The 19,092-nt window shown below is 40.7% G+C and overlaps 1 pseudogene; it reads left to right on the top strand.

Moving 5' to 3' along the window:
* The first annotated feature begins 17,366 nt into the window (after window positions 1–17,366).
* LOC100943951 lies at window positions 17,367–18,837 on the top strand (annotated as a pseudogene).
* Window positions 18,838–19,092: the final 255 nt, after the last annotated feature.

Here is a 19,092-nt window from a genome sequence, read left to right on the forward strand (position 1 = left end):
AATAAGAGGCAGATAAATTCGACCAGCTTGCAGGAGCCACAACCTGAGAGCAGGTGCCTGCTCTGAAAGTGGGCTCAGTGGGCAGGCAAATGGGGAGAAACTCAGGGCAAAGACAGCCGAGGTGCAGGAATCCTCAACTGACTTCTCTGACATTGAAATCCCCAATGAAAATGCAAATGTTATCCAACAGGGGAAGCCCCTGAGCCATTTGTAGGCTATTAACAACTTTGCTACAAATAAATTTGTCTAATATAGTCAATCACCTGGCAGAGCCCTGGGCAACGGAACTCAGAACTCCACACAGGTGTTAAAGGGAGTGCGGGGGAAGGTCAGGAACATGGGTTAGGACTGTGAAGAATGTGGGAGAGTGTGGAGACATAGCCGGGGGTGGGAGGCCCCAGGCTGCTAGCCAATGGATGTGAAGGGCAGTGAAGGAAAAGTAAATATTAGATCAGCAGTGACTTTATCAAGTTAATCATTTTCTCTAGAATAGCATAGCTAGGAGATGGCTAAAAACCAACAGGAGCCAGAGGAGAAGACAAAACAGAGTGGAAATGAAGCCAAGGGGTTTATCAAGAGGAATGGAAGAATTACTTTTGGCAGCCATGGGATATTGAAGTTCTCAGAGGTTCCACCCTAGGCTACCCTATTCCATGACCCAATTTCTCTCTTACAATGATCACTATCCTTTCATTGAGGGATAACTTTCTTCAGAATGTCACTCTGGGGGATAAAGCATTAACACAGTAGAACCTCCACAGTCCACCACCTTCCTACACTGACCACCTCCTTAAGTTGACCTAATTTTCACAGACCAGACATGCGCCACATGTAGAGTAGGCCCAGTTCCTCATGTTGACCACCTCCATATGTTGACTAGTTTATTACAGTCCCTTGGGTGGTCCACCTTACAGAGGTCCTACTATATTTGAAAATCTCAAGGAGACTTGGGAGAAGAAGGTTCTATTCTAAGTGTGGGGAGAGTCCTATTATAAGAAATTCTGTAGACTGACAAAACTAAATGGCCTCCACATCGTATAACCATAATCCTCCCCAGCATACAAAAGTCCAAAAATAAAGACCAGATGTCTTCAAATTGCTGACGTCAGTTGGACTGGTCCCACTTGCTCTCAGCTAAACCAAGCTTTCCCTGGACACAGAGCTGAGGATTTCCATCATTGTATTATTGGCTTTTTTTGCCACAATCTTCTTGTTCACATATATGGGTATCCTTTTGGCCTCCTTAGGTAGAAATGGAGTTTTCCACTCCTCAAGGATGTCTGCAGAAGCCCTATGGAAACACATTAAGTACTTGTGCCTCTCCAGCAGCCTCCTCTGACTTGGAAGAACCAGTTTCTCATCAGCAGCTGGTGAGATCATGGAAGCCTCGTCAGGGCCTTATGCAGGGCTTTGTGCAGGGTGGTGGGGATACATATTTGTTGAGCCCTTACCACGTTCCAGGTATCATGATAGGCACAGGGGTACAACAGAGAACAGAAAAAATAAAGTCCTCTCCTCCCAAATGCCTCCTTAAGATCTTTTGATAGAGTTTGCCAGATCCTTGAGCCTCATGTTGCTCGTGTGCTTGTAGAGTTTATTTCATACCTAACAAGGGATGGTGTGTGTAGATATAAGACATGTAAAGAAGAGATCTATGTAACCTCTAAGAATAGGCTTGTTTTGGGTTCAAAGTATAAAACTCAGAAAGGAGTGTTAGATATCATTTAGAACCCAATAGCTTTTTTCCTGATGTGTGACTTTGTTGTTGTTGTTGTTGTTGTTGTTGTTGCAGTTTGGCTGGGACCGGGGTTCGAACCTGCCACCCTTGGTATCTGGGGCTGGCACCCCACCCACTAGCCACAGGTGCCACCCAGATGTGTGAATTTTATCTCAACCTGGAGGAAAATACAGTACAATTGACATATGCTAATGAGGACAGTCAAAACTTGCATCACTGAATATTTTAGGCAATTCCAAACTGAGGGCTACCACAAAAACAGAAGCACTGATTTCAGGCCAAAGATTTTAGATAATAAACCTACTGATTTCTAACATGAGTGGTTTCCTTTTATAAAAAATAGAAAATTCTGCCTATCTGAGTAGCAAAAACACCAACTTCCTATTGCTTTCTTTTTCAAGGCATAGAAAATGATTTATAGATGTTGCAGAGAAGTAATTGGGAAAACACAATATGTTCTCACCATCAGGTGGAGGACGATTCAGATCACATGCTACTCCCAGGTAGACTGAGACTAGAGCTCATGCAAAAGATTCCTGACCCTATGCTCTCCTAAGGCATTTTAATCTCAGTTATAATTTTCTTTGTAAACTGAAGTACTTACAGAGTTGAGTTGAATATACTCTTTAGTTCATGGCACACTATCGTTTTCAGTCCTTGCCAGGCCTTTCTCTTACTTTATTATTCTTTTTTTAAGACCTAATCCCACTCCCATTTTGCTCACTCCCTCTACCTTTAAGCTTCCTTCTTCATCCAAAAGGCATCCACATTAATGTATTGATATATAAATATGATAAGGATGTCTGTGGGTGTGTATGTGTTCATCTTTGAGAAATACACAGTGGTAGAGCATATGTTTACTTAAATGGTATTGTGATTGTGCTAGAGATATCTTTATGTTTTATACTATCTTTCATTCTATGCTTTCATGCCTCCAGCTTTCTCCCTCCACAAACAATGCTCCAATGAAGACCCTTTATGCACCCTGAGGTTCCTGGGTGGCAGAGAGTACCCACAAACATTGCTTTACCTAGATACTGCCAGGTTATTCTCTGGAATGGCTGCTCCAACGTATACTTCACAAGTAGTGTATAAGAATTCTCGCATCCCCACGTCCTCACCAATACTTCTAAGTTTTTTCAGTGTTATTTTAATTTGCCTAAGTCTGATTTCTGAGTTTATTTTCATATACTTGTTAACCATTCAGACCTCCTTGTGTCAGTTGTCTATCTCTATTCTTTGACCATTTCTATGGAGTTCTTCAATCTGTGATACTGAATTCTAAGAATTCCTTTTCTAATCTAGATATCAATCCCTTATTGTTGTTTTGGTTAATGAAAATACCTTCTCCCAGTCTGTCACTAGTCTGTTAACTTGATTTATCCTATGTATTTTCATTAAAAAGAAGTTTTCTAATTTGGTTGTGTTCAAATAAACCAATAGTTTGCCTAGTGAATTACACTTTGGTGAACTTATTGAAGAAGGCTTCCTTCACTCTCAACTCACAAAGACATTATTTTCTATTAGCTTTATATTTCCATTCATACCTAATCCTCACAGAAGATTAATTTTTAGTGTCTTATAAGAATCTGACAATTTTTTTCTCCCACTGCCTGATTTCCCTAACCCCGTATATTAAATAATCCATTGCCATGTGTTTATGATGTCTTGTCTATTATACACCAGGTTTCCACGTAAACATGGGTCTACTTTGAACTCTTTATTCTGTTGCACAAATTTATTTTCCTATTCTTTTACTTACATTACATGGCTTTTAATATTTTGTTAATATTACATTTCTATATCTAGCACAATATATACCCCTGTTTGCTCTTCTTTTTCAAATTTGACTTAGCAATTCATGGGAATTTGTTAATTCCCTAAGCTCTAGGCCACTTCTTCAGTTCTGTGATTTTGAAATACCACAGGATCACTTGTTTCCCTTCCTCCTCAGGGCTCCATCCCTGCCCTTTATATCATTTCACTTTACATTGCAAGTGATAAACACGTAACTGAAAGCAATTTAAGTAAATAATAATGATAATGTTGCAGATATGCAATCAGCATCATCAGAACTTTGTCTTTTCCTCTACCTCCTCATTCTGCTTTCCTCTGGGTTGGCTTCCATCTCAAAATGCCTCCAAGGTAGATCCCCCAGCTATATCTTGCTTTTCTAGCAAACCAACAGAAAGAAGCTGCTTTCTCTGTAAAAACTTGATCAGAGTCCTAGGTAGAGTTGTCATGCCCTATCCCATCCATCCTGAAACACAACTGATGCACACCCTGGGCAGCCCCATCTGACTGATATATGTCTTTACCAATAAGTATTTGATAAAGAATATACTATCCCCAGGAAAGAGGACAGATGCAGAAAAGGCAAAAGCTGCAAAGGTCACCATCTGATTCTGACAATTCATCACACTTATTTATTTCCATCTGACACCTCCTACCAGAATATAAGCTCTTTAAGGACAGGCCATGTGGCTTTGTGTCTTTGGGGCCTCAGTTCCTAGACAAATGTTGTTATGTGGGCACCCATCCAATATCTATTGTGTGTTAATTCAGTGAATGACTAAAAGGATGCCAGGAATAGCAAGCAGTTAGGACTGTGTTGCATGAGGTTGCTTTTTAAGTGGAAGAGAGAGGAAGCAGCAGCAACTGACTGCATTACACCTCTTAAACTGGGATTTTACAAGTCAAGATATTAACCTCAAATAGCATCAACATTCCTCTGTCACTTATATATGAAATCTAAAAGTTAATTCCATCACCCTCCCCAGCGTTCTTCCCATAAGCAGAAGTCTTGTGTAGTGATTAGTTTTAGAGTCGGACAGACCTAGTTGCCATCCTAACTATGCCATTTATTAGCTCTGAGAACTTGGCCCATTTAACCATTTGGAGCCATAATTTCATCAGTGTTGTTGTCATTTGTTTTGTTTTGTTTGCTTTTTGCCCATTGAGGAATAATTTGTGCTTTGTAGAGTTGTTAAACTATTTTAAAAGGTAAGTATGTAAAGAGCTTAGCCCACTGTCTGGCACTAGGCTATCAGAAAATCAACCCCGTGACAAATACTTTTTAGTTATCTACTATATGTCCAGGCAAAGTGCTTGGCTCTCACAAACCAAACTAGATAAATTAGGCATGATATCTCTTTTCAAATTGCTCAGAATCTTGCGAGAAAGAGTGATAATTTGAAAAGCAGTAAGACCAAAGTATGGTTAAGTATAATGTTAGGGAAGTACCGAATGCCAGCAGGCACAAACTAGACTATTTAATCTAGGTGATGCCAGTGAGGGAAGGCTTCCCAGAGGTTGTGATATTTTTTACAAAACTGGAAGGACATATAAGAATTAGTAAAGATAAGGGTGAGAGCATTTAAATAGAAAACCATTTAAGGCAGAGTATTGGGCAGCGCATGCTTCAGGTTTTAGAGAGACCTTGGTAAATTTATAAAGAAAAGAAATTCTGAACTGTTTTCCATAAATGTCATTTAATATTACTATAACTATCTCTATTATAATTACATCATTATTAATATCTATTAACTCTTGTTATGCTCTATAGGGCGTACCACTTCTCCTCTTCTAAAAAATTTTTGTTGTGTTCGCATGAATATATTCATATTTCCTCGGTTTGCAAACTGGCAGGGTATGTTTTATTTGGTCTAAAAAGATTCATCAAGGACCCTGAAGCACATAGTTGAAGGATGCTGCTGTTCAGATCTGGGGAATATTTGGAATAATTAATTGATATTAACCATAGATTCTGATTAAAGGAAATTGGAAAAACAATGAAGAAATCTAGAAACAGGGTACCACTTTGCAGTGTGGTGATGAAATTGGTAGAGTCAACTTCAGGGAAGCTTTCAACCCAAAGTAGACATTCTTATGAAGAAAAAGGCAACGAGACAGGAGAAGGAAATGGGAAGACAAGAAATAGCTCTTTTTGTTTTGTTTTGCTTATTCACCTGGAATGAATAGTTGAAGCACAAAAAATTAACCCCCTGAGCTCTCAACATTTGGTGATGTTATCACTACTCATCATCTAAAATTAATTGAGATTTGAATATTTCTTCCTGGAAAATGTGATGTGAATGGACCCCTATCACCAGCACTCCCCTTGAAGACAGGCACCTGGACTGGAGTCTGGTGAATCTCACCCTTGGCATTGCCATCACCACCCAACCTGAGTGAATTCCTCTTCTCAGTAGTGTACAAGCATGAGTTCATGAAATTATTACCTGCAGGTTTTTAGATTAGATGCCAAGACCCCAACCCTATAACTCAGATCTACCAAATTAACATCTCTGAGAGCTGAGTGAGTACTGTTTACCTCTCTCCTCATCTCCACTTCTACTGCCCTTCCCCAGATCTCTTGACTCTAGCCAAACCAGCCCCTATACCATCTGTATGAGCTATTCCTATATAACAAAGTATTCCAAAACTTAATGTGTTTTGTTTCATTTGAGACAGTCTCACTTTGTCACCCTTGGTAGAGTGTCATGGAGTCATAGCTCGCAGCAACCTCAAACTCTTGGTCTTGGGTGATGGATCATCTTGCCTCAAGCCTCCCAAGTAGCTGGGACTACAGGTCCCTACCACAACACCCGGCTATTTTTTAGAGATCAAGTCTTACTCTAGCTCAGGCTGGTCTTCAACTCCTGAGCTCAGGCAATCCACTTGCCCTGGCCTCCCAGAGTGCCAGGATTACATGTGCGAACCACCACATCCAGCCCAAAACTTAACATCTTAAAACACATTTTTAAAAAAATTATTATTTCACAGTTTTTGTTTGCAAAGTACCCGGACACAGCTTAGTTTGCATGGATAGGTACTCGGTAATTGTCAAACAAAATAATTTGAGGCACTCTCAGAATATTTTCTTGTAAAACCTTGAGCTCATTTTGGAATTGCTTTACAGAAAAACAAGCAGCCACTCCCAACTATATATACTCCTCCATCTGACAGCTATATCTGTTCTCATCCTAAGCACAACTACTGCCCAGGAAAAGTTTCACTTTCCTTTGTATGTGGTAATAAGGACTTAGTCAGGCTTCTCTGAAGCACACCCTGAAATAAGGATTCATGCACAAATAATTTATTGAGAAAATATTCTCCAGAGCAAGTGGTAAGGAAATGAGGTAAACAAGACAGGGAACCAGTGGTAATCCAGCAAGGGTGTGATCAGGAAAAGGCTCAGCTTCAATCTAATCCCACAGGGATGTCAGGAGCATAAGTTACAACCTCAGAATTTGTCCCTCCTCAAGACTAGGAATCTGGGCTTTCGAACTCCACAAAGTCACCCATTGACTACATAGAAGATAAGCTAAGCAGCTCTAGTAAGCCAAGGGCAAAGGAGATAGAGCTATGAGTCATTAAAAGCACATGGCCACAAAAAACTGGTAGAAGGGACCTGAGATCTGAGAGGAATGTTGTCAGTGTCCACTAAAAGGACAGGAAGAAACAAGCCTCTGGCTCCTTCGAATCCAACTGTGAGTCTAATTTAGAACAAGATGGAATTGCCATCCACATCTAATCACATTTAATCTTTAGCAAAAAAATTAAAATAAAAAAAGCCTATCAGGTAGGGACAACTATTATTCCTATTATAATCAAAACTTAGAGAAAGTAAAGGACTTGCCCAAGATCATATACCTATTGTCTGAGCCAAGATTCAAACTCTGATTTTATCTGTCTCATCATCCCTCTTTCTAAATACTACTTTATAATTTTAAATGTATTTGTCTTCCAATTTCACTAACACAATAGAGAAGATAAGTGTCCACTGACAGAAAGCAGAATGCTTGCCCAAGTATAGGAACTTGCTCAGTGCTTCTAGCATTGTAGATACTCAGTAAATATCTGTTTAATGAATGGGGAAGGAATTATAATACAGGGGCTTGTTGATAAGGCAGGCCTCAAATATTTACAGGTTGGGTGCACAGAAATCTAATTTCTACCCCAGGATATTGAAAGATGCGTGTAGTATAGACTTTATTCTACTCAAGAGAGGTCTAATAAGATGTTTCCCATGTGGGAAGAACTCATTGTTTAATATGGATAAACCCAACATCAAAAGTTTTTAGTATTATTTTTTTCTTTCTAGTGAATTCAAGTGAATTTGCAGACTGACAGTTCCAGAGAAAGTGTTTTGGGTTTGAGAGACAATAAGAATCTGGTTTCTCCAGGGTGACGTCAGAGACATTAATCACACACCACATAATGACATTTCTGTCAAGTATGGACTGCATAGATGACAGTGGTCCCATATGTTTATAATGGAACTGAAAAATCCCTATAGCCTAGTGATATTTTAGCCACAGGGCATTATTCATGTTTGTGGTGATGCTGGAATAAACAAACTTACTGTGCTGCCAGTCACATAAAAGTATAGCACAATTATGTACAGTACATAATACTTAATAATTAATTGCTGTTACTGGTTTCTTTATTTACTAAACTTTTCATCATTATTTTAGAGTGTACTCCTTCTAATTATAAAAAAAAAAGTTAACTGTAAAACAGTCTCAGACAGGTCCTTTGGGAGGTATTCCAGAAGAAGGCATTGTTATAGGAGATGACAACTCCGTGCATGTTATTACCCCTGGGGACCTTCCAGTGAGTCAAGATGTGGAGGTTAAAGACAGTGATACTGATGATGATCTTGACCCTGTGTAGGCCTAGGCTAATATGGGTTTCTATGTCTTAGTTTAAAAGAACTAAAGTTTAAAAAGTCAAACAAAATAATAAAAATTTTAAAAATATAAAAAGCTTGTTGAAAAAGAATAGAAAGAAAATATTTTTGCACAGCTGTATCATGTGTTTGGGTTTTAATCTAAGTAAATTACCAAAAAAAACCAAAAATTAATTTTAAAAAGAATTGAAAAGTGTATAAAATAAAAAATGTTACCAATAGCTAAGGTTGATTTATTATTTTAAAAAGATTTTTTTTGTAAATTTAGTGCAGCCTAAGTGTACTGGCGCAGTGCCTATACAGTCTACAGTAAGGCACAGTAATCCCCTAGGCCTTCACATTCACTCACTACTTACTTGTTAACTCACCCTGAGAAACTTCTGCTTCTGCAAACTTCATACATGGTAAGCGTCCTTCTCAGGTGGACCATGTTTTACCTTTTATGCCATGTTTTTCTATCCCTTTGCTAGATGTCTAGATGCACAAATACATCACTACAGTAACATGTGTACAGGTTTGTGGCCTAGGAACAATAGGCTATATAATATAGGGTAGGTGTGTACTAGCCTACTCCATCCAGGTTTGTGTACGTTCACTATAGGATGGTTTATAGAATGACAAAATCACCCAACAGTGCACTTCTCGGATTTAGCTAAGTGAGGCATGACTATATATGAGGATCACCAAATTCAGGCAAAAAGCTGCAAAGCATAGATGCCCTCCCCTGATCTCACGGATCCACCAGTGATGCCATGTTGAGCAGACACCTCCCCTTCACACGTGTTCTTTCCTGCTGGGTCCCTGGGGCACATCTACAATCCTCAGACGACACACGGGCAGAAGGTATGGAGACCAGGTGAGTAAGGTGAGGTGGTGATAACAATCAAGAGGGACTTTAAAACCTTTAATTTTAGATTAGTTTGTTTTGAATCATGCTGGTAGGTATGCAGTGAGCAAACAGGACTCCATTCTTTCTAGTCACTAGTAGCAATAGGTGACTCTTTAAGGTTGTAGTTTAATCAATCGCATAACACAAAGAAACTAACCAGCCTGTGATTTCTTTACCTTTTTATCACAATGATAAATATGCAAATAAGTACACACATCATAAGTGGACAGCTCAGTGAATTTCTACAAACTGAACATGTCTAATCACTGCCCAGGAGCCTCCCTTATACTGCCGTCTAGTTAAACTGCACGGCTCCCCACAGTGAAGGCACTCTTGACTTCTAATACCATAGATTAGTTTAGCCTGTTTTTGTGCTGTATATAAATAGGATCATACTCTGCGAAATCTTTTGTGCCTGGCTTCTTTTGTTCAATGTTATTTGCTGAGATTCTCCCATGTCACTGCATTTAGTTGTAGATCATTTACTCTAATTGCTCTGTATTATTCCATTATGTAAAAATGCCATAATTTATCTATCCTCTGTGCTGTCAGCGAGCATTTGTGTAGTTTCCAGGATTTGGCTATACACAATGCTGCTAAGAACGTTCATTCATGTACACGTCTTTGGAGTGATTCTGCTGGTGACACAAGACAACTGCAAGGACACATCTTCAGCTTCAGTAGATAACACAGAACACTTCTCCAAAGTGGTATTTGGTGTCCTTTTTGCCTGCGGTTTTCACCTTCCAACCTTGGTGTCATACACAGAGAACTTGTACAGAACTAACCGGTTAGGGACTACACAACCGCAGCCTAACCCCTCCTGAGGATACAAGGCCCTCAAGAACATGAATTATCGGAAGTTCCCCAAAGTACCTTAGCTCTTGCAGATGCTCTGAAAAAAACATTATCTTCATCCAGCAGGAAAAAAAAAATGGCAATTTGGGGACAATCCCACATTGTCAATTACACAGACTGCCGTGATAAAATGGTTACAGCACTTGAAACCATTTTTTGTTTTTAGTGGGAGAATAACTTGACAAAGTCCAAGGCATTTACAAAGAAGCCATTGCAAAAGAGATGGAGGTTGGATCAGAGTTTTTCTGCTTTCCACACACACCACAGCAAAAGTCCCAGGAGGGTCATTAAAACAGGGATTGGCTGGCAACCTTAACAATCCCAACAAGAAGACACCCTGACAGTCTCCAAAGTGGGGTGTAAATCATGGCTGTATGTAGCTTTGAAAAATCTATCTTTTGTTACTAATCTCTCTGTTCTAAATGGGTGGGTGGGGGATGTGTAAAGGCACGCAGCAGTCTACAAATGGACAAACAAGTTCCAGACAATGGTTCCCGCCCTTGCCAAAGTTGTGGTTCAGCTTTTTAATAAGCTCATTGGGACTTATTCTTGTTACTGCACTTTACTCATTAGCCTCTTGAAGTTACTGTTGGGTACCTCAGGGTGGAAGCACAAAGCCTCTGCGTTCTGCTACAGGGCTCACTGCCACCGCAGCAGGGAGGTCCGTCTGGGCCTATTTCATGGCCTCAGCAAGGTGCCATCTGCTTGGAGCTCCTTCCTGGAATGGAGGAGATGGGCACTGGCTGGGGACTGGCGCCCTCACACAGGACACTACAGGAATGGCTTCTGCAGGAGTCCAGACAGGCATTTCTGGGCAGGTGTAGTTCAGGGAAGTGGGAAGCCCTAGACTCACTAGACCAAGCCCCTCCCAAATGTCTCCACTTCAGCTTAGGTTGGTTTACCCATGGACAGGTCTGGAGGCGGGCAGGGTATAAAAAAAGCATTGGGAAAATCTCTGACTGATCAAAGTTGCAAAGTTTTGAGAATATCCTCATTTCCTTTGACACTGATCTGATAAGTATCCACTTAACTACTTCCAACTGGGGCTTCCCATCTAGTTCCCTGCTTATGGGTTTCCTTAGCTTCGTCATGGTGGTGTACTTGCGAGTCTTGTTCTAGAAGAAGTTTACTCAAAGAAAGGGGGAGAAGAGAAATAACGAGTTCTTTACAAGACAATGGCACCAAATTAAAGTTTTGTAAGAATATGCCACACTTAACACTTGCTGTGCCCCACCCTTTAGCATGGTGACATGCTTTTATGCTTATGATGCTTTTATTATATTACACTAATGGAATTAGCCCCCTTCCCTGGCTCCTCAGTGCCTCCAAAACCAATTTAAACTACTTGTCCTCCCCATCCAAGCCCTTCACCACTCAGTTTCTGGCTACATTTCCCTCTCATTCCAATCCTTTCTCCTATGTAACTCTTACACCTGAATAAGCATATTTTCATTCTGCCTCTCCGATTCATGAATTTTATTCTACCATCCTGGCTTGTTGGAAAACCAAATTATTCCCTAAATGCCACCTCTCCATCCCCATGTACTTACCAACCCTTTTATAACTCTCATCTTCCAGAATATTCTAATTCCCATCCTAATCCCTAGGAAAAAAAGAACTAGACTTTATTACCCACCATCATGGAAAGTTCTCCTTCAAATTCTGATGTTCTACTCAGATGATGGGTATACCAAAGCCCCAGACGTCACCATTACACCATACATAGATGTAGTAGAATGCAGCTAGTACCCATTAAATCAATTAAAATTATCAAATGGAAATAAAAAATATTTTTAAACGAAACCTCTGATGCTTCAGAAACAAATGTGTATACCAAGAGAAATCTGGGAAAACTAGTCATAATTTCACAGCATAGCCTACTGCAAATCTTTTCCTATCTTATTTTCTCAGTTGTCCACACATCCTGAAAAGTAAAGTGGGTCACTTATTATTATCCATGTATGTGAACAAAGAGATAAACAGGTTAAGTAAGTTGACCAGCTAGTCAACAAGAAAATCAGAACTTGTGTTGTTAATGCTTCTGAATTGAACTTTTTATTTTCAACAAATATTCCTAAAGTTAGGTTGGCACATTTTATGAATTTTTTTACACTTAGATAGCCATTAGGTATGGTAATTGTATGCAGTTCACAAAGACATCCAGAAAAACATTAGCTATTGATCCTCACAACAACCATTAGCAACAGTGGTCTATTTCTTGGTGGAGGGGATGAAGCAGAGAGTTAAGTGGATTGTACTGTGCTTGTGGCTCCTGGTCAATTATATGATAATTTCTTATAAAATTTGAGGCACATGAAAATACCCTCCTACACAAGTGTATTTCTTTGATAAACCTGACATAACCCCTGAAGTTATGCCATTATAAATGTGTTCCTTTAAATGTAAGTATTCTGTCCCAGATACAAAATGCAAAGCTATGATCACAGGAATTAGTTCTAACACAGCCATCATCTTCAAAAGCTCACAGGAATTAGTTCTAAAACAGCCATCATCTTCAAAAGCTATAAAAAAGGAAACTAACAATTCAGAAAAAAGTTGCCTGAGTTTCCAAACTAGATGTTTGTTGAAACAGTAGTGAGAAAAATCTTTGAAGAACAAGGTGTATGTCCTGTCTTCATAACTTTCTAGATAGTGACCTTGAGCACATTACCTTTGAACAATAGATTCCTTATTAGTATAAGAGAAATAGTAATAATACCAAAGTGAAATAAAGTAGTGAAACTGTAAACTGGATATGCCCTAAATATTGTAAGTTACTACAAAAATCTTAGTTTACATCACCATAATGAGTTAAACTAGCATGGTCTCCTAAAAAGACTCCAAATGTTTATACTCTAAGATGATCTACCGGGTTAACAAGGCTAATCTTGACAATAAAATTCAGAGAAGCTACATGGAATTGTGAAGGCAAACCACCTTTCACTATCAATTCCCTAAAGCACAAAGCTTTTCATTATTCCATAATCAGACATCTGGACTCAGAGGGTGCTCCAAGGACTCAGGTCAGGATGGAAACAGACCTGGGAAAACCAACATCACCCCGTGAGACCAGTTTTGGCATGAAGCTGGGCAGAGCAGGGACACTTACAGAGCCTCCAAGGGGCTCCAAATAATCCTAGGGGAATCTAGTCAAACACAAATAAAACCAAGATAATTTTCAAGATGATCCTTCATACACTTAAGTGTTCATTTATTCATTTATACATTTAACAACTATTTATTGAAAGCCAACTATGAGCCAGGTCCTCGTTAAGCTTAGAGGCTTCATTAGCGAACAAAAGACTTGGTTCTTCCCTCAGAAAGTTCATGGTCTTGATTCCATAAATAATGGAAATACTTACCCGATCTCCTAGTTCCAAGAGTACTTCTTCAAGACATCCCAAAATTCTGTCCTGATACATTAAAACAATGAAAATACTCATTGAAGTCTTCCAATCATAAAAATCCATTTCTTTCCACCACCTTGCCCTTCTCCTCCTGCCTGCTCTGCTCATTACTCCCTCAAACTTGCTCTCAAGTGTCAGATTCCTTTCTTGCCACTTTTGCAGTGCGAACAATTCCTTAGTCAGTGAGAAATCCCTCTCCATCTTCAAAGAAATACTGTGCATCATTCTAAACTCTTATTCTCACTTCTTGTGCTCCACATCAGTTTGACATTTTAGTTCCTTAAACACACCAATCCCATTCTTGCTCAAGTCCCTTCCCAGTAACCCTCCTGTATACTAACACACAAACACACACTCAGGCACACTCTTCAAACCTTGACTGATCCCTATTCACTCTTCAGGCCTTATCTTAACTATCACCTCTACAAGGAGATCATCCTGACCCTACCTACATACATTTTTCCATGATCTTCTTCTCATTCATCATCACTTGTTCAATATTTTTTCTGTAAGCTCCATAAGGGTGCAGAGTTTATTGGCTAGCACCTAGCACATTGCCTACACAAGACACTTAAATACTTTTTGTATGATTAAATGAATCTAATGTACCTCTTATATTAAGGCGAATTTTAAATATACCTTTTTACTCCTCTGAGTCGATCCCAAGTTTTTCTTCCTCCTTGGAGAGTTCATTCCTTCAGATTGCAGCCTCCTGAGAACCTTATTTTTCACCTACTATGATCTCCCCACCATGCATGTCCAGGGCCCTAAACAAAACACAGAATATTACACATTGTTAGAACAGGATGAAGTCAACATAATCTAGATTAATGTGGATGTTACTGGTTTGCTGTATCCAGAACGGATGGGGAATCTGGCATTGTCCCTGGCCTATGGGAAAGAAATTAGATCAGTTGTGAAGCAAATGTTTTTTGATCTTTTCATACCCTTTCTTCATTTCTTCACTACTGTGGATGAGGGAGAAGGTAGAATTATTCAGAACACATGGAGCACTTGGAGAAAGGAAACACAAAGCACTAAAACTCAACTCTGATAAACATAAAACTTGTGTCCTGCCAACATGAAATACGGTTTTTCCAAGACACAAATTTCATGGATAAGTTCAGGGAACCAAAGGGACATTTGATCAGTTGGCAACTGAGCTAGAGCTGGTTCTGGATCCAAATTCTTTCCTCAAAGCTTCACATCCAACCCTTCCTCCACCCACCACCACTTGGGGATCCCATGGTATCAAATTTAGGCCTCAGATTCTTTCAATCCAGCCTCCCTTTGCAAGTCTTAATGAGAAGAGAAAACAGAAACCAAAAAAATATGTGAGTTCTTCGGTCACCTCTCTAACACCTGAGTGGATTCACGGTCCAGCCTCTTCATAGAATTCTGCCCCAAAATTGTGCTTGTTGCATCATAGACGTATAAGCAAGAGGAGGTGTAAAGGGAGAGGGAGGTAGGACATGGGAGTGGATTATTCAGGTCCTAAAGACAATGGGTTCTTTATAAAAAGAGAAAAAGAAATCCTTTTTAAAAAGAGGGAAAATATCCAGATCTAAGAGTCTGTACAATGACATTCGACCAGAGTCCTTTTCTTTAAACATAAACAGATGTATAATATTCACCAGCCCTTCAAAGGAATAAAGCTTAAGTACCTAATGTGTACCAGAATGTAACTGGACATCCATGAGAAACTATGATTTAAAAAATCTCATTGTCTACAGAGCTATAGTTAAGATAATCAAATTCATTCTTTCATTCAACTAACATGTTGAATAACTACTCTATGCCCAGAGACTGTACTAAACGCTAGGGTACTCACATAGAGGCCTGGGCCCTGCATGGGCTCATATCCTAGTGGAGGAAACAAGGTAACAAAATATTTTAATAATATGAGGAAGAATGGGAAGGAGGGAGGAAGGGAGAGGAGGTGAAGGATGAACTAGGTAGTGAAATGATAGTACAGAAGAGAAAAGGCCTAAACCTACCTGGGGAATTCTAGAATGACTTTAGTGGATGGCACTTACATGAATAATTAATAGTAGCATTAGCAGTAATCATTATTGTTATTTTGATTTTTGTACCTTGACAAATCTGAGGTAACAGAAAATGGTTTTAATAATATGGGTTGAACACATTGAAATAATCCCTTTTTAGGTTAGAGTTCCTTGAACTGTGTGAAACTCCTATAACAGGCAGCAAAACATCATGGAAAATGATTTCCAGTGGTTAACAGGAAGGTCACTGTATGACAGGACCCCTAACAAAACTGCAAAGAAGCCAAATTGCGCCTTGCTAACAATTTAACCCTTCCGAGGAGTGCATGCTATTTTAAAACAGACACTTAAACTAAAAGAATATTAGAATTAGAAGAGACCTAGACAGACACTTGCTTAATAGTAGCATTATTTTATTACATATATCTGTCTATGTGTCTGTCTGCCCTATTAGTATGTAAGCAATTTGAAGATAGGGCCTATTTTATTTATTTTGTACCATTAGACCTTAATACAGTGCCAAGCAAAAAGGAAGAGCTTAATGTTTTCTGAAAGAAGAAACTAAGTGACTGTTTATTCAACCCCTGTATTTTAAACATGTAAAAACTGAGCCCCAGAGTTTAAAGGACAAAAAGACAAAATAGAACATCTTAGTGGCAAAGTCAGAACAAGAACCCAGACCCCTTGATCCCAGGCTAGGTTAGTGTCCCTCATAACACAGCACCATTTATAGTCAGTCCCCAGGCAATAGAATGTGTGGGAGAGAACATTTGATCATAGGGTTTCTAAAAGGCCCATTATTCCCAAATCTTTCCCTGTGTCCCTTCACCTCCTCCATGTAGACACCAAAAGAACAGAGGTCAGAAGTTTGGAACCTCATTTTTTAGATGTTGCTGATCATAGAAACCGTGAGTCTCACCTCTGACATTGTCCCAAGATCTCACAGCATCTTAAGACAGTTGGATGTTCCACACATGAAACCAGCCCAGTTTCCCATGGTTTTATCCACTTTCTATAATGGTTATTAATGGTATTATATTTTAAGACAGGGATGCTCTTCATTATCTCTCAAATCATACCAAAGTAGGTAGTTTTCAACTGACTCAATAAGCTCCACTGGTTTACCTGCTCTTTCAAGCAGCAGAAGATCTTCTTGGTCTGATACTAGTTTCATTTCTAAGTACCTTGTACAGTGATGGTGGTGGTTGCATTGATGATTTGTATCTTCTATTTGTCTTTGATTATGGTTGATTCTATTTTGCATTACAGATTTCATGTAAAAAATTAAGGCAGTATACAAAAAGAGTTCCAAAATTTCTTTGAAGGGTGGACTAGGCCCCGGCATAGAAGCATAGCTTCCCAAGGCAAGTACTTCGAAGGCGGCCATAGTGATATTCAGCAATGAGGTATGGAGCACTTTTTCTAGGATGAGTTTGTAGTCCTGAAGGCAGAAAGATACTCATCAAGAAAGCAATAACCAAGGTAATATACTTAGTTTCTAAATTTTTACTGGCTTTTCAAAACTTCATTCTTCTTTAGCTATGACCCATTGAGTTGTATTTTAAACTTACTCCATTGGTGTGAGAAGTTGATCAATTTATGAATATGCAATCTGATACTCTCCCTCTATACGCAGATATTCTGATGGGGATCTTGTCCCAGGAAAACTTACTTTTCCTTTGAATCATCAGAAGTCCCAAAGCAGATCTAGAAGCAGATTTTCGCTGCTTCTTGAATCTCTGGTTTGGCCCACCTGCCTCTACTCGTCTTCTCCATGTCCATCAGGGTTACCAGAAGTCCTGCAAGGTGTCTATCTCTGCCCCACGGGCCTTCAGCAGCCGCTCTTACAGCAGTAGGCCCAGTGCCCACATCAGCTCCTCAAGCTTCTCATGGTGGGCAGCAGCAGCTTCCTGAGTGGCTTGGGCACTGGTCTGGGTCTGGGTGGAGGCTACAATGGGGCTGGAGATATGGGGGGCATCACAGCTGTCACAGTGAACCAGAACCTGCTGAGCTCACTCAACCTGGAGGTGGACCCCAACATTCAGGCCCTGTGCACCCAGGAGAAAGAGGAGATCGAGACCCTCAACAACAAGTTTGCCTCCTTCAGCGACAAGATGCACCTCCTGGAGCAGAAGAACAAGATGCTGGAGACCAAGTGGAACCTCCTGCAGCAGAAGAAGATGGATCGCAGCAACAGGGATAGCATGTTTGAAAGCTACATCAATAACCTTCTGCGACAGCTGGACACACTGGGCCAGGAGAAGCGGAAGCTGGAGGCAGAGCTTGGCAACATGCAGGGGCGGGTGGAGGACTTCAAGAATAAGTATGAGGAGAAGATCAATAAGCTAATGAGATGGAGAATGAATTTGTCCTCATCAAGAAGGATGTGGATGAAGTGTACATGAACAAGGTGGTGCTGGAGTCCCGCCTGGAAGGACTCACTGATGAAATCAACTTCCTCAGACAGCTATATGAAGAGGAGATCTGTGGGCTGCAGTCCCCAGATCTCAAACACATCTGTAGTCCTGTCTGTGGACAACAGCCACTCCCTGGACATGGACAGGATCATTGCTGAGGTCTGCACCCAGTACAAGGAGATTGCCAACCACAGCTGGGCTGAGGCTGAGAGCGTGTACCAGACCAAGTATGAAGAGCTGCAGGTGCAGGCTGGGAAGCACGGGATGACCTGCGGCGCATGAAGACAGAGATCTCTGACATGAACTGGAACATCAGCTGGCTCCAGAATGAGATTGAAGCTCTCAAAAGCCAGAGGGCTACCCTGAATGCCTCCATCGCGGATGCTGAACAGGGTGGGGAGCTCACTCTTAAGGATGCCAACGCCAAGCTGGCCCGGCCAGAGGCTGCCCTGCATCAGGCCAAGCAGGGCAAGGCTCGGCAGCTACGTGATACCAGGATCTGATGAATGTCAAGCTGGCCCTAGACATGGAGATTGCCACCTACGGCAAGCTGCTGGAGGGCGAGGAGAGCAGGCTGGAGTCGGGGATACAGAACATGAGTATCCACTCCAAGACCACCAGTGGCTACTCAGGTGGCTTGAGCTTGGCCTACGGGGGCCTCATAAGCCCTGACCTCAGCTATGGTCTGAGCTCCTTCCGGACTGGCTTTGGCTCAGTGGGGACTCCAGGTCCTTCAGCCATACCAGCTCCAGGGCTGTTGTTGTGAAGAAGATTGAGACCCGAGAAGGGAAGCTGGTGTCTGAGTCCTCTGATGTCCTGCCCAAATGAGCTGCCACTGAGGCCCCTCCAGTCTACCCTCTCACATGGCTGCCACAGAGCCTGTGGGGGGAGGTAGCTGTGCCAGGGAGCACACGGGACAGGAGACCCACCTGAGGCTCAGCCCCATCCCTCTGCCCATCTTTCTGAGGAGTTTACCACCTGGGTTACCCCCACATACACTCTCAACTAAAAACCAATTTAATTGCTTTTTCCAAAATAAAGCCTCAGCTGCATTGCCAACCACAAAAAAAAAAAAAAAAAAAA

The sequence above is a fragment of the Otolemur garnettii genome, unplaced genomic scaffold (assembly GCF_000181295.1).
Source record: "Otolemur garnettii isolate 467f Iridium unplaced genomic scaffold, OtoGar3 scaffold00016, whole genome shotgun sequence".
Taxonomy (NCBI): Eukaryota; Metazoa; Chordata; class Mammalia; order Primates; family Galagidae; genus Otolemur; species Otolemur garnettii.